Consider the following 17,488-nt stretch of genomic DNA (forward strand, 5'->3'; position numbering starts at 1 on the left):
GGGTTACTTCTTTGTGCCTAGGTCCTGCTAGTCAAACAGGGCATCATTATGTAGTGGACAGCACAATGACACCCTGTTTGCATTGTTCTGTGTTACCTACTAACTCACTGAATGAAATAGCACTATGATGATTCTGTTAGGAGGGTGATCAGGATGTTGCCTCCTAGAAGCAACTACCGAGTACTTCAAGCCATGTTAACTCTTATACGACACTTACTTTGGGTGGCATTAATTCTTTTAGGCCAGAACCTCTTTTGGACTTATAGTGGCACATCCTTACAAAAGGACTGTGGCCTTGACTTCATCTTGCCAGCCAGTTCCTACTTGTCCCAACACATGACTTTGAAGAATTTTAAGAAAGTATTGCTGAGCAAGTACTTAACTCCCCCAGTTTGTCTCAAAACTTCACACTGCTACCGTGACTTACCTCACTTCAAAAAGCCTTGCATACTGTGATCATAGGCTTGGTCCCTAGGCAGGGCCTGTACAACAGCAGGCTTCAGTATGGTGACCCTACCTCTAAGTGGAGAATATGAAGTTCCAGCTGTTCATTCCCCATGGCTCCCACTGCTGCTTGAGTCCCTGTACGAAGAGGAAAATGGAAGTTAGAAGACCTGAAGCCGGTAGAGTTAGTGGGGTGTTTTTTACCTTAATGCAAGAAATGCATTAAGGTAAAAACACCAAGGCTTTAGAACCACCTTAAAGTGTAACTAAGGGCAACATTTTTTTTTCATTTTGGATAGAGTAAAGATGGGTTATAACCCCTGTCAGTTTTTTCTTTTCCCATCTGTGTCCCATTTGGGAGATTTTCTTTCAGTTCCTGCCCTATAGTCAAAATAGGAATTGACTGAAAACCACTCCAAAGTGAGGGAATCCCGGTGCTTCACCAGGGTCACCAGAAGTATTATTGGGGTTTAGCCCTCTATTATTGTTCTGATATCAACTCAAAATTTGGGATTTCCCTTTAGTTTCACTTTTGAGGATAACACTGAATAGGACACAAATAGAGGGTGAATCTCTAATGTTCTAAACTTTCTCCACCCTATCCAAAATAAAAATAAAAAGTTTTGACTTTAATTTCACCTTGAAGTTGTTGTAACCCTGAAAAGAGCCTTTCACTAGCAGCCCCTCTCCTTTATCCGGTGATAACTCTCACTGTAAGTGTTTGTTTAAAAAGATGCCTCTAAATACCCTTTTCCAGATATCTCCCAGCCGCTCTGCTACTACGATCCAGGGCTACAGCACGAAGAGATGAGATCTCCCTCTGACGTCGGCTAGAAATCACGTGACCACCATGCTGGCCGCTCGGAACCTCCCACTGTAGCCTTGGATCATTGTAGCAGAGCGGCTGGGAGTCACGTAACCGGACTGAAGCTATCTGGAAAAAAATATTTAGAAGCATCAAAACAAACACTTACAGAGTAAGTTATTGCCAGGTAAAGGAGAGAGGCTGCCAGAATATTTTGTAAAGTTTTTTAATACGAATAGCGACAAGAGGGGGGGGGGCAACAGAGACACAGACACGGGAGCTGACAGGCAAGGAGGGAGGGGGTGAGTAGGACAGAGGAGTCCACTTTAGTCAGAGCTCAGCAGCCACGATTATCGTGGTCACCTCACAGAAGGGGACATAGGAAGTGGCAGGGTCAGCCAGGCTTTTTATAGTTTGGAGAGGGGCATATTAGCTCGCACAAGCACTGTGCTGTTTAATCTGCTATAAGGGGACAGGATCTCTATTTTTTTAGGGTTACAAACACTTTAATCTTCTTTTCCCCAGTAAATGACACAGACAAATTCTCCTTTTCCACGAGGACTCCATTTGCTGAACAGTATGTAATATACATTGGAGTACAGAACATCATCCTCACATACATGGCTGTACAAGGCTTTCAAAGGCTGTGTGTAAATTTAGTTGTGTATAGATTGGCTGTGCTGTCCCTAGTTATGCTGCCCAAACCTTAATGTTTAGGAAGTCCATAGCAACAAAGTCCATAGGCATGGTCTCATTGGAGGGAAAATTCAGCTATAGAAGTAGATCACGTAATACATCGTTCCTCACTTTGCAGGTCCCACACAGGACTCCTCGCCACAAGGTTGGCTCCCCTGTATATATGCCTTTCAGAAGTGACGCACATGCAAGGGAAACCATTTCACAAAATACATTACCTCTTCATGCATCAGCCAAAACTTAAAGCTACAGAACATGTTAACATAATAAACTGTATGCACCTGTCTACAGTCATGGTTTAGTGTCCAGTAGTGGCACATGCAGTTGTAGAGCAAAACTATAAAGTAGAGGTGTCACCCTAAGATGGAGTTGTAGATGTGTTTAAATCAGAAGAATGAACTAACAGAAATACAACACCTTTGATAGAAAAGGAGATTCCCATGGTATAGCTGGAATGGAGGCCCTAATGCTCTCTCCACAGTCTACATAGCATGTCTATGTAATGATGATATTTGACACAGATACTGTTTACCCAAACTACAAATAACTGCTCAGCAAGTGTACTGTGCTCCGTAATATTAATGCGATAAAGATTTGCAATGAAGTAGAAATATTTTAATAGTTCTTTCAGATATAAATTTTGCTGGCCTTGCAACAAAACTTACTGTGTAAGGCTAAAACTATATAAGATAAAGATCCATAAGAAATATATGGTCTCCTGGTTCTCTAAATTCCCTTTTAAAGAGCAGTTGCAACACATATAACCCACTTTTGAGCTACTGATGCTGTATAGAAAATGCTGAAAAACAGAAAGTCTGCAAAAAGTTGTCTGATTTGAGTATGTTACAGACAGACTTTATGCAGCTCCACACAGGTGTGCTGAGAGTGTGTTTTAGAAAGACTGTGCTGTGTAATGTACTATCCGTCTGTTTCCTGTATCATCACTATCATTCAAAACATTTAAATCTAGTTGGTGTTTGTGCAAGAGCTTTGTTTTTTTTTTTACATTTAAAAGATCAATGGGTATTTTTTGGGAATACTCTTTATGTGTCATAAGCAGGGGTCTGAGATCACCAGATTTCCAGACAAAGGCAGTGGAGGGTGGACTGGTGCATTACAGAAATACTTGGAAGCAAAACTAAAAAAATAAAGAGGTGGGCTGTGCTCCAAGGTACCTAGCTCAAGAAATAATTCATTTTTTTTAGTGGAGTGTACCATAAAAGTGCACTATATTTTTTTATTATATTTTTATTAGTAATTAACGTTCTTGAATTGCAGCAAAGTAAAAACCCAGGGAAACCAGTGGTAGAAATTAAACACATATGAATAAAACATTTCTAAATGTATTAGTGACTTCATATCACTTCATATGCAACATTTGTTGCAAATTTAGAAATGTTCTTTATACCTATGTGTTGCATTTATATTCCTGGATGCCATCCTAGAAAGTCCATGGTTTATACTTGCTGTAGTCATTTATCGGTTTGGGGTGATGACATTCTAGGTTTTTTGCTGTGTCGCTCTGCCTCCTTCCTCGCTCTTTCATGTATGCACTCCTGTGCGATGCAGCACTTCAGTATTGGGCAACCCATTCACTTTAATGGACTGCCCTTCATGTAACAAACGCACCAAAGTTGCTCCTGCACCTTTTTTTGGCAGTGAACCTCTTGCATTGTTGAAAGGAGCGTTTTGGAGCACTTTCCACAAACATGCAACTACTACCTGGGTTTTGAGTGCCATTAAGAAATGATGGCATCACAAGCACAAAGTGTGCACGTTCTTAAAACGCCAAGGTGTGAATGAGCTTCAAGATTCTTGAATTGTTAATACATTCATCTAAAATGAGCTACATTAATGCTAATCCTGCCTGAATATATCATTGTTATATACAATTAAAAAAAAGCAGGCTTCTATGCTGCAGCTCCCATGGACAGTTTGATATTCCCTAGATCAGTGATGGTGAACCTTTTTTGAGCCAGAGTGCCCACACTGCAGCCGGTGTACAGAGCGGTGGGACAGAGGTCATGTGACTGTGTCCAGGGGGGGGCAGAACTTCGCTCACCCCACCATATGTCAGATCCCCAGGAGGAGATAACACATGGTCTGCTACAGTAATGGCCCCTCTAAGAGTCCCCGCCCTCCCCAGCAGGTGCAGCGCCCCCTCCCCTCTCCCCTGTGCACCTTGCTCTGAGCCCCCAGTAGTTCCCATCCTCCAGGGGCAGCAGTGACATCCAGCACTGCTCAGACTACACCGACCCATCCAGCATCAGATTATAGAACCAAAGTCACTTACATGGTGAATCTCCATACACCATAGAGCTATTACCAGTGAACACTCTCCAACAAGCACAGCACCGTCCCCTCCTCCCCGCCCACCCGTTTTATAGAGCTAGTGATGGCTGATTGGGATCAGCTGTAGAAAAGCTCCCAGCCAGTGGACATTGTGGAGGATCTCCCTCTACCTGCGATCACTGGACTGCACACTCCGGGGTTTTCAATCCACCCGTGTCTGTCTCAGCCCACCAATCACAGGCAGCACGGCTAGAGGTCATGTGACTCAGGCGACTCAGCTTGTGTGCCCACAAAGAGGGCTCTGTGTGCCATCTGTGGCACTCATGGCATAGGTTCGCCATCGCTGCCCTAGATGGTTGGAGAAAATCTTTAATAATTGTGTTGCTATGCTGCAGTAGAAAAAAAAATCACTTAGGTTTTTTTAAATTATGATAATTTCTTTTAAGTATTCCTGTATAATACCTGTATTTGTCTTTGTTGTTGTTTTTAATATGGTTCAAATTCAATTGTTTATATGTACTGTATATCAGTAACATTTCATTATTTAAAAAAAAAGAAATGTTATTTTTTTTTTTTTTTACGCAGTACAAGTACAAGAATTTCTTACAAGCTTACAGCAGTTGGTATCTTTGTGACATTACTGGCAATTGCAGTAGGCAGCAGTACATTCCCTCTCTGTCCCGATAGATAGGAATTGCTTCACTTGAAAAGGTCGCAAGGGATTTCATGGAACAGTAATTCTGAAAGTTACCAGATGTATCACTACACATTTGTCCCTTGTACATTATTTCTTATCACTAAGAGATAGCCTGCTTGGCTTCAGTGGTTTCTGCTTTGCCCGATTTCCCCCCTTCTCTCTCTTTTCTTCTCTATTTACATTATACTTTTTCATCAAATAATCTGTGGACAGAAGAAAGTACTGTACGGATTCTGTACTCCAGCAGAACTAAAGCCATTTAAACTCTGTTTAGTTATGAGCTAATGCACTTTGGTCTCAGCACTTTTGTCAAGTAGATTTAAGAGTAATGTCAAAGGTAAAAACTGATGTAGTGATACAGTGCATTAATCTAAACTGTCATCAGTAAGTGGTCCTGCCCTCTCTAGCTTCTTCAACATAAGGCTTCAGCGTTCAGGCATGCTGAGATGAACGTGCTACATCTTGGAACCAAGCTGACGCATTTTATCCTGTGCTTCCTACATGGAACATTACAAGCTCAGCTTTGCCTGGGATCCTGCTTTTTTTCTCCCCTCCTCTGTGATGTAACTGAGTGATTTTTGCAGCAGAAAGCTCCAAAAATTAAACGTGAACTTTCCAAATAGCTTCTTAATAACCGTTGCCCAAATCAATGGAGCTCCATGAATATTTTGACACTGTTTAAATGGGTTTGTATCCTCACCAGTGGGATCTGGTGATTTAGTCTGTCAGGCTGCAAATGTGAAAATATCACCTCTCACTGAGCAAAGTCCAATATCTCATTAGAAAATGAAAATAGAGGAGAAGGGAAAGCACAAATGCTGTCAGTGGCAGTGAGGAAAGAAATTAAACCTCCGGAGGCTTGTATATCTTATACAAAAGATTATGCACTGCCAGGTTGTATAAATCATACGGAGGCGCACAGGCTGCAATGGTCTAGAAAATAAAGAACCATAAAAGTGTCATATTGAAATACAGTCCCTGAGAATTCTTTTATGATGAGTCTAAATTCGCCTGACATTCTCTCAAATTCAGGGGTGTGCTTGAATTGTTTACACCCGGGCTTTTACTGTCAGTGACAAACTCTTAGTTTCCACAGCAAATTATTCTAAACAAGGCTTATTATATGAATATAAAAAAAAGTTAAAACACAAATAGCTTATGTTGTCATTGCATTTAAATATCCCATGGCCCATGCCAGTAGTGATAGCTAGTCTGATACCAGATTTACTATCCATAAATTGGCTGAATTTGGATAGCGTAGTTGTAAGGCAATGGTTGGGAGTGTTTTAAATGGAATTAAGCATGAAGAAATTCATGGCTGTGTTCTATTGCCCATGAAATATGTCATAGTCCATCATATGCATGGCATGATATTTTATGGACAGGCTTAGCTGAAACAAACCTGGGTAGAATAAACCACCGGAAAGTATTTCCCAGAAAGCAAATGACAAATAAAATATTAATGAGTAGAATGTGTTGTTTTCCTTGTTTGCGATAGCTAACCTTTTTTAATGGGTATATATAATGGGACGCTGGCATAGTCATGAATTACGCAGGGTTACATATACACAGTGTAAATGATTCGTATGTGGCTATATGGAGATAATTGGCCCCATCAACCAGACATGCTATCACCTTTAATGGAGCTTAGCTAAACAGGGGTCCAATCACTAGGCTTGGCTTAGTGCTAACATTGGTTATTGAAAGTTAATGTCACTGAAACCAGTCACAGTTTTCTGAACAAATCCAAATGGAAAATGCTAATGTAAGGAGAAACTATTATTTATTTTCATAGTACACTTTTTGATATATTGTTGTAACATTTACCTTAATGTAATTTTTCATATTACCAAATTTGAATGTGGTTTGTCAAGTGCATTTATTAGCATCCTAGAAAATCTTTTTCAACTTGAATTGAACCTTTTATAGTGAAACTTCTAACTAGGAACACACTGAATTTAACATTGATATGAGTCATGGGCAATTGTCACAATGTATAATAACACAGTAAAAAATGGCGCTGGAGGATTACGTAAAACTAAAATTCACTGGTAGAAAGTTCATAAAAGTCCATCCATGGGACATAAAAAGTAAATGGCAGGTAGATGATAGGACACAGCACCCATGGCAGCACCCTTTAGGAGTGAAGTGGACTCTGCTGAAACCAATGAGAAACAAAAGGGGCACCAGACTACAGTTAAAACACCTGAATGTATTAAAAGCACAGGGGATTTGCATCTCACATGAAAACAAGCATGTAGGTAAACCCCATGGCTAAGCTGGAAGGTTCCCTGTAGTTGGTATGTCAGCATCCCATCGCAGAATGTTGTGACGGCGGGAGTCAAGACTCTAGGAACTGGCCAGCCATAATGGAAACTGATAATTATGATGATTCATGAAACCACACTTGTGGATTGCCACCATGCCTTAATAATGTGAAAATAACCTCAAAAATTGGGATTTTATGGGCAATAAAAAATATACATAAATTATGCAAAAAAATTTATTTATTTATAGAAAATTGTTAAAAAATCTCTCATGTTGAAAATACAACATTGAAACATTGTAAACTTGGCACACTTAGACGAATAAAAATTGCAGACATTGCACATAGACTATTTTAGAACCATAAAGTGGTAGTCCCAGTCTACCTGCTGCTCCATTAACTTTTATAATAAGGAACACTGCAGAGAGGGATATCCAATGCTTTTCAAACTTATGTTGTAAATCTTCTTCAGGGAATAATACCACTTTCTGAAAAAACAGTCCATATTAGTAAAACATCAATGCAAATTCATACATGTAGATGTGCATCTGTTCATCATCAACAAACACTTACAAAAAATGTGCATGTTTGGCAGAAGCATTCCTCCAAAGAACACGGATATCTTGTCAAGGCAATTGAAAGCCTGCCCCATGTGAATGCCAAATATTCCCATCCAAGAAAAAACAAGTCTCAAGAAGAAAATAAGTCTCAATTCCAGGGGAGTGGGGTCAGTCTGACCCCACTCCCCTGGAATTGAGACTTATTTTCTTGCCAGGTATTTACCATCCCTTTTTTCTTTTTGCTTTCTCATAGCCCCCAGTATCCCCGTTTTCAAGCTCTATAGGTTATCCATGGTTGGTTTTTCTTGGATGGGAATGGATCGCAAATGGTGTTGGGCTGGAACTGACATCAGTGGGGATGCGTGATGCCGTGGGTAATGGGCGGTAACGGGTTTCAAAACCTTCTGTTCTTCCGCCTCACTAAATGTGAGTTGCCAATTCACTGTGCTTTTAATAAATTCAGGTGTTTTAATCTCTGGCACCCCTTCTGTTTCTCCTTAATTGTCACAATGTATGGCAATCATTTTGATGACACTACTAAAGATTATGCGTACTACCTTTTACTCTGGGGCAGATAATTTGCAGAATTGCCATCTTTTTTTTTCTTTTTAATTTTGTTTAAAGTATGGAAAGTTAAAATCTCTTCCAGGTTATTTTTGCTGCCATTACCCTGCTGTGGAGATTCTGCTTCACTTCTTGTCTTGGAAAAGCAAAAGCACGTGATTGGAAATCTCCCCAAAGTGAAAGGAAATTTCTTCTTAGACAGTTGTCACCAGCACATTTATTCTTATCTTCAGATTTACTCTTGCCGCTTGCTCTAATGATAACGCTAACGTTTATAATATCCCCTTTCTGTATTGAAGATAATGTGTTCCCCAGGTGGAACACAGAAAGCAATAAAACATGGCAGAGGGTGTAACTCTTCCCCACTCTCTATCCAAAACAAAAAAAAAACATTTTTGCCTTTACTTACATTTACTTACATTTAAATATCATTTCATAAGTGATTTTCAATATTTTTTTTAAATCTGAAGCTTTTAGTTAAATGAGATGTATGGTCAAAACATACACTTTACTTTTATAACATCAGCATTGTAATAGCAATTCAAGCAATACTTATTTTTGACAATCCATTATAAGCTTACTGGAAAACTCTTGTTTCATGTTGTGGGTGCTGCCTGTCTGCTGGCTATCTATTTCCACAATGTCCCAGGTTCCCTGCATGCTTTGCAGATTCTCCTCAATTTTTAAGGACCATATATACCATGATACCTTGCTGCCTGCAAGCTGTGATTCCTGTGCTGACTCAGCCTCATGAAACTCCTCCTCAACACACTTTTGTAGTTCAGAAGGCAGCTCTGTAAATTCTGTGACTCAGCAGTGCCTATCAAAAAGACACAGTACATACGTGCACAACGTACATTTACAAACTTCAAAATCGTTCACAATAATAGGAGTAGAAATAATTAAAATACCATGTCACGTAGAAATGAATATCGATATGTTTTTACATTTAGATAATAGATATGCTCAAAGTGGAATTAAAGGTTCAGCTTTTTTTAAATTTAAATAACAAGCATGTTGCACTTACCTGCTCTGCACAGTGGTTTTGTACAGAGCAGTCCTGATTCTATTCTTCATGGGTCCCCTGCAGGCGCTCCCCCCCTTGACCAATGCTCCCAATAGCAAGCCACTTGTTATAAGGGCAGTGGTGCATGCTCGTTTCCAAGCCCTGCTCTATACGTCCATAAGACCCATAAAACACATAGAGCCGTGGCTTGGCACCGCCCTCACTCTCTCCTCATTGGCTCACTGGCTGTGACTGACAGCGGTGCAGCCAATGGGAGCCAATGGCTCCCATGGCTGTCTCAGCCAATGAGAACAGGGAGCCCTGGGACAGCCAAGGCTCTTGTGCACATCTCTGGATAGAGAGGGGGGAGCAGCACACAGAAGGTTTTTTACTTTCATGCATAGCCTTTACAACCACTTTAACTAATATCCTGCTGATCCTGCCATTAAGGTTGTTTTTCAGGAACTTTCTGATATAAGGAGCTCCTCCTTACCCACCTTGTCTAGCAGTGGGTGAATGCCCATTTAATTCCTATGTCACAACCCACTGAGCATCCACAATTCCCAGGACTCCTGGACATGCCCAATGGATATAAATTCCTCTGTTTCCTACCCTCAGTTGTTCACTGACACTGTGCCCGATGGACAGTAACTAGGCATGTTAGCTGTCACCAGGTGGAGGTTCTCATCACTGGGTGAGAGAATGCAACCTCATCTTACACCTCAGTCATCATGGTTGTCACTATGTTGGCTGTGGAATATTGCCTTTCCAGTGGAAAGTCCCTGTATCTTCAGCCACCTCTTTGTACACCAATCCCGGGACTTGTTTTGCTACTTGGACATCCAAAAAAATGCAACTAGGGTCATTTGATTTTGGATTTTGAGGACGACATGTGAGAGATGCTTTCAAAGGATTAGTTCACCTTTACAGAAAAACTGTAAAGGTGACCTAACTGTCTGAAATGCTTTTTGAAAAGGAAATAAAAAGGTCAAGCTGATGGCCTTATTAGTAGCTAAGTCTGACTTTATATTAAAGTTCTTTGCATAAAAACACACTTCAAGAGTTTCAAAATTCAAAGCCTTTATGACCCTAAATCACGCTACAATTTAGCAGACCTCATACTTGTGGACAGCTTTTTACTGCCAATCTTGTCCCACTGGAAATTTCCCTCTTGAAGGTACACATTTGCACATTTACGTTTTAGGCACTATTAGATCTCTCCCTAGTCAAAAGTCTCTGGGACTGCCAGCCTTCCAGAAGACTGGTATAAAACATTATGCCCAGGGGATATAACTATCCTCAAAATTGCCCCATCTATGTAAAACAGCCATATAGTTCTTATTCACAAGCCAGGCACAGATCCCTTGCTCTGCACATTGTATAGATCCATATCATAAACCAGAACTTTAAAATTCTAAGGAAATTCTGGCAACCAGACTTACGAAAGTCATAGACACCCTAATCGATACAGTTTAATTTGGCTATGTACCACACAAATCAACTTGACATTAGTCTACACAGAGTCTTTACCCATCTCGGGGGTTCCTCGTGATAGCTGGGACACCATGGTGTTGGTAAGGCTGGCCATAGATGATGCACCCACCTGTGGTGGAAGGAAAGAAAATCACTCCATTTCCCCATTAACACAGTCAGTGTTGATAAGAGAATGCTTCCTGTTACACTATTGTATTCTGCCAGCAGGGGGCGCGGGGAGCATTCCTGCCTGGCAGAATACAATGGTTACTGCCAGCAGCTATAGCTGCTGGCAGTAATTATATGTTGAACTACCCGACATGCTGGATGTACCCAAGTTGATAGATCGATCAACTTGGGTACAATCAACCTGCTCATACATGGTTCGAATCTTGGCCAGTCCCTGCTGAACAGGATGAGATTCAAACTGTCTATGGCCAGCTTAACACTCGATATTGAAAAACCTCTCAATTTCCAGTGTTGAGCAGTGTTCTCATAAATGTATTAAAGTACTGTATAAGACCATACTAGCATAAATAAAAATTGTAATGATCTTTGCCAATTTTGCTAGACAGCGATGACCCCTTGTGCCGGAGCTATTTCTGCTGATGGTGGAGCCTATTGCCATGGCATTGCAGAAACCCCTCAGTATCATTGGAATATAAGTGGGTGACCTAGTTGAAAAGTTAGCTATGTATGCCAATGACTTCTTATACACTTTATAGCCACACTCTTAACTCATGCCGATAAACAGCTAATTTTGGCCAACATGAACACAGTGGTCTTGGTAAAGTCAGCCTATTTCGGGTCTTTTGAGACTCTTATCTATAGGAAAACAAAGTCTCCATACCAGCTAATCTTAACCATGAAAGCTACACCCAGGGCTTAAAAACTTGTGCATCTCACATCTGCCAGTCACCCCTACCAGAGATCCCCCTTTACCCATCTTTGGTTTAACCCCTCCTTGCCACACTTCCAAATGATTATGGATCCTGCTCTTATAGTAAAGGTGTCAAGTGTTTGGGTTACAAGAGGAAAAATCCCTTTTTTCCTTTAACAGTTTGAAGGAGAAATATGGACTTCCTCTTATAAACCTGTTTAGATGCTTACAACTTGGCCATGGTCAAACCCAATTTGGCTCCCTGTGCCTGGAACTTATTCCCCTTGTTGAGTCTGTTCCCTGAAGTGAATCACTTACAAAGCTTCCCTCCACAGTCTATAAGACTCTGCAGCCTAATATCCAAATTGAATCAGATAATTGAAGGTCCAAGTGGCAGGCTGATGTTTTCTTCCTGGATGGCTGGCTGTGCATATTAGCTGTGTCATTTGGCTTTGCCCTAAGCAAGGCAAAGGATGCAGAAGTGGGTAGTATTGGAGGAGAGTTGCAGAGGTCACAGAGGTGAGCAATTTTGGGCAAAGGTTGTGGAGGTGCTGGGGTGAGCAGTGTTGGAAGAGCGTGGCAAAGGGTGCATAAGTGAGCAGTGTTGGAAGAGGGTTTTAAATGTGAATAGTGTTGGAAGACCAGGGAGTCAGCAGCATCATGGGTAAGTGGTGGACACCTACTCTGAATGACATACACATAGCACTGTTAACTGATCTGCAGCTAGACAGATGTACCACCTGCATAGAGCCTGCTATGTATGTCTATTGATTGACCGTGCAGTCATGAAATGATTACATAACTACAAGGTAGAACAATGAACACACATATAGCAGGCCCAAGGTATGCAAAAAAAGGTTAGAAAGCATGGAAATACATATTTTCTAGGTTCGTTCAGACATGGTGCCGGGGGAGGGGGGGTCCATAAAAGCAGGGGTTTGAGCCTGCTTTAACACCCCTAACTGCCCACCTAAACATAGACATGCAGCCACACAAGGCTGTGCACATTCCACTGTAAAAATATAATGCCATGTTACATTGAACAGGCGGTACTAGTAAAGTGACAGGAGTGTGCCAGAACCACGATGCAACTGTGTGCAATGCGGTGTGATGCAATGCACGTGAGAAGCAGTTCAGCATTTTAGGGTTAAATCAGGAGGCAAGAAAGCTAAATTATTGCCTACAAGCCACCAGTTAACTGACCTCTTTAAAAGCAATCCACCACAGATCACTTTGTAGAGGGACAGCAATGGCTGCTGCATGTGAGAACAGGACCAAAGTTTTTTACCTAGGCCACAGCACAAACGAGAAAAAATTATGTTTTGTGGCTGAGAATAGCCTAAACACACGTTTGTACTCTTAACAAGATATATAATATAAGGAAAGATCAAACTATACATAACGATCTTGCATACCTCTCAATTTTTTAATTACTGGACAATAACTGTACACTTCTTTACTATTGCTTATGCATATGTATAACTTCATTTGTCTACATGTTATTACTATAAAATGTATTTACTTTTAATTTTTGTTGCTTTTTATTATCTATTCCGTTCCAATAATTTTATAGCATATTGTAGCTGATCACTATGTATACTAATAGTGCTGCAGGCAAATCCCAGACGATATGCAAATATAATTTTTTTAATTACATTTTTGAGGAGCATTTGCATGCTTGTTTAATAGGTTGGTACACAGAGCAAAGCTAAAGTTTAAAGTGCAGTTACAGCTAACAATAAAACTTTTTCTTCATAGAAAATTGGGGAGAAGATTTCCTTTTGAGTAATGCACCGCATGTGTGTTAATACATGTTATGTCATCCATTAATGTGTGTTGTGTTAGCCCTGGTTCACACCAATGTGGCTTTGAAATTGTGCTACTTCAGCGTGATTTCAAAGCCACCGATCAGTGCGATTTCATGTGCGACTTCTTCCCATCTGTGCAACTTCATTTCCACAGATGTCAGTGCAAGTTGCACATGAAATAGTGCAGGAACCTTTTTCAAAGTCACTATGGCTTAAGTCACAGCGATTTGAATTTTTCCATTGCCTCAAATGCGGTGCAAACTGTGAAGCCGCATGACAAATCGCACTGGTGTGAACCAGAGCTTAACCACTTGCTTACTGTGCACTTAAACCCCCCTCCTGTCCAGACCAATTTTCAGCTTTTAGCGCTGTTGCACTTTGAATGACAATTGCGCGGTCATACAACACTGTACTCAAATGAAATTTTTTATCATTTTTTCCCCCACAAATAGAGCTTTCTTTTGGTGGTATTTGATCACCTCTGGGGTTTTTATTTTTTGTTAAAAAAATTGAAAAAGACCAAATTTTTTATAAATATTTTGTTATAAAATTTTGCAAACAGGTAATTTTTCTCCTTCATTGATGTACGCTGATGAGGCGGCACTGATGGCCACCGATAGGTAGCAGTGATGGGCACTGATGGGTGGCAGTGATGGGCACTGATGGGTGGCAATAATGGGCACAGATCGCTTACACTGATGGCAGCACTGCTAGGTGGCACTGATTGGCACCACTGGTGGGCATTGATAGGTGGCACTTGTGGGCATTGATAGGTGGCACTGCTGGGCACTGGCAGGTGGCAATGACAGATGGCACTGGTAGGCTCAGATGAGGAATATGTGCCTCCTTCCTCTTCGGGACCGATGTCCCTTTAACATAAGCCGGTGATCGGCTTTTTTTTCTCCTCACGCTGAAGTGAAACCGATTACGGAGCTTTTGTTTACATCATGTGATCAGCTGTCATTGGCTGACAGCTGATCACATGGTAAGGGGCCGGGATGGGCCCCTTACTCGGATCTGTGACTCCGTGACTCGGTGATCACAGCGCCCGCACCGCGCGCCCTGCAGTCACAGGGGAGGACGGCCCATGACGGCCTTCCGGAAATTGAGGTCCGCGCTGTGGCCGTCATTCGGCTATGGCCCGGACCTCAAGTGGTTAAAGCAGCCCATTGAAAGCTGCCAACACATCAAAACATCTGAAAAATTGGATGTGTAGCACATTTTGTAACGTAACATAGTGTACTCTGGTGTATTGCAGAGCTTTGTGGTGTACTGCAACACATCCACATTGGGGTGTCACCACTCCATGTATGTAACTGTGCTTTTTATGAATTTCTTAAGCGATCCCCAAATCCTCACCAAATTTAATAGGTACGATGCCCGGCGGGTGTGGAGAGGCGACTCCTTGTACATCTTGCCGCATGTATGCGTTCCTTGATCATCCGATCGAGGGCGAATACTGCTGTGCAAAATGTAAGCACATTGTTTCCCTGGAAACCCAGGTTCTGAATCTGGGGAAGCAACTGTCAGCACTGAGAAGTCCCTCCATACTAAAGGTGAGCCAGGAACGTACACGGCAGGTGCCGCACAGAGGCGGGTGGAGACAAAGAGGTGCAGGCACTAGCAAAGAGTAGATGGGTGACAGTCAGGAGGGGTAGAGGGGGAAGTGCCAGGGAGGCCGATCCAGGACTGGAGCATCCCAATAAGTACGCTCCATTGAGTGACATTGGTGTAACCAGTCAGGGACCAGCACTGCTGGAGATGAGGGACTCTCCTAGCTGCCAGGGGAAGAACTCCTCCAGTGAGAGTGGGGGGGCAGCAAAGGGAAAGGAAAGACAGATTCTGGTGGTAGGGGACTCAATTCTTAGAAGGACAGAGAGGGCAATCTGTAACCAAGACCTGAAGCGCCGAACAGTATGTTGTCTACCGGGCGCTCGGGTTCGGCACATCACGGATCTTGTGGACAGATTACTGGGAGGGGCTGGGGAAGACCCGGCTGTCATGGTGCACGTTGGCACCAATGACAAAGTCAGAGGCAGATGGAGTGTCCTAAAGAACGATTTTAGGGACTTAGGAGCTAAATTGAGGAAAAGGGCCTCCAAGGTAGTGTTCTCAGGAATACTACCGGTACATCGAGCCACACCAGAGAGGCAGAGGGAGATTAGGGAAGTAAACAAGTGGCTGAAGAGCTGGTGTAGTAAGGAGGGGTTTGGGTTCCTGGAGGACTGGGCCGACTTCTCAGTCGGTAACCGGTACTATAGAAGGGACGGACTGCACCTAAATGAGGAGGGTGCAGATCTGCTGGGAATGAAGATGGCCAAAAAGTTAGAGGGGTTTTTAAACTAGGCGATGGGGGGGAGGGTCCAGAGACAGTGATAGCCAGCGCGGAAGATATTCCAGAGGGTAGTATTGGGGGCATTAGTGGTAGGTTAACCAAAGCACAAAAACACAAGGTGAGTATAGTAGCAAGTCCAAGTTGCAATCTTGAAACACCCAATACGAGGACAATATGCGACCGGTCTAAACTATGTGGCATGTTCACCAATGCCAGGAGCCTGGCGGACAAGATGGGTGAACTAGAGATACTGTTGTACAAGGAGGATTTGGATTTTGTGGGAATTTCAGAGATCTGGTTCAACAGCTCTCATGATTGGCTGGCAAACATTCAAGGGTATACCCTATACCGCAAGGACAGAGAGGGTAAAAAAGGGGGAGGGGTATGCCTATATATCAAGAATAATGTACAAGTGAATGTGAGAGATGACATCACTGAGGGGGCTAGGGAGGAGGTGGAATCTTTATGGGTAGAGCTCCAAAGGGATGAAGCTAAGGGGAAAATAATACTGGGAGTATGCTATAGGCCCCCTAACCTGAGGGAGGAAGTGGAGACGGATCTCCTATCACAAATTGGATTAGCAGCAAGGATGGGAAGTGTTATCATAATGGGGGATTTTAATTATCCAGACATAGACTGGGCGGAGGGAACCGCGCATTCATTTAAGGCTCGCCAGTTCCTTAGTGTCTTGCAGGACAATTTTATGGGTCAGATGGTAGACGCACCAACTAGAAATAAAACATTACTAGATCTACTGATTACCAACAATACAGACCTGATAACAGATGTGGAAATACGGGGCAATTTAGGTAACAGCGATCACAGGTCAATTAGTTTCAGTATAAATCACACAAATAGGAGACATGAAGGGAACACAAAGACACTGAATTTCAAAAGAGCCAACTTCCCTAAACTACAAACCTTGCTAAAAGGCATAAATTGGGATAAAATATTAGGAACAAAGAATACGGAGGAGAGATGGGTTTGCTTTAAGAGCATATTAAATAAGGGCATTAGCCAATGTATCCCATTGGGTAATAAATTTAAAAGAGCGAACAAACATCCTGGATGGCTTAACTCCAATGTAAAAATGCATATAAAAGCAAAGGAGAAGGCCTTCAAAAAATACAAGGTTGAGGGATCATCCACAGCATTCAGAATTTATAAAGAATGCAATAAGAAATGTAAGGGTGCAATTAGGATGGCTAAGATAGAACATGAAAGACACATAGCGGAGGAGAGCAAAAAAAATCCCAAGAAATTCTTTAAGTATGTAAACAGTAAAAAAGGGAGGACAGACCATATTGGCCCCATAAAGAATGAGGAAGGACATCTGGTTACAAAGGATGGGGAGATGGCAAAGGTATTGAATTTATTCTTCTCCTCAGTCTTCACGAGTGAATCGGGGGGCTTCAGTAACCAAAACTGCAGTGTTTATCCTCATGACACAACACAGGAAGCACCTACATGGTTAACAGAGGACGGAATTAAAATTAGACTTGAGAAACTTAACATTAATAAATCACCGGGACAGATGGCTTGCATCCGAGGGTACTTAGGGAACTCAGTCAGGTGATTGCCAGACCGTTGTTCCTAATTTTTACAGACAGTCTATTGACTGGAATGGTACCAGCTGATTGGAGAAAAGCCAATGTAGCACCA

The sequence above is a fragment of the Aquarana catesbeiana genome, linkage group LG05, assembly GCF_042186555.1.
Source record: "Aquarana catesbeiana isolate 2022-GZ linkage group LG05, ASM4218655v1, whole genome shotgun sequence".
NCBI classification, from domain to species: domain Eukaryota; kingdom Metazoa; phylum Chordata; class Amphibia; order Anura; family Ranidae; genus Aquarana; species Aquarana catesbeiana.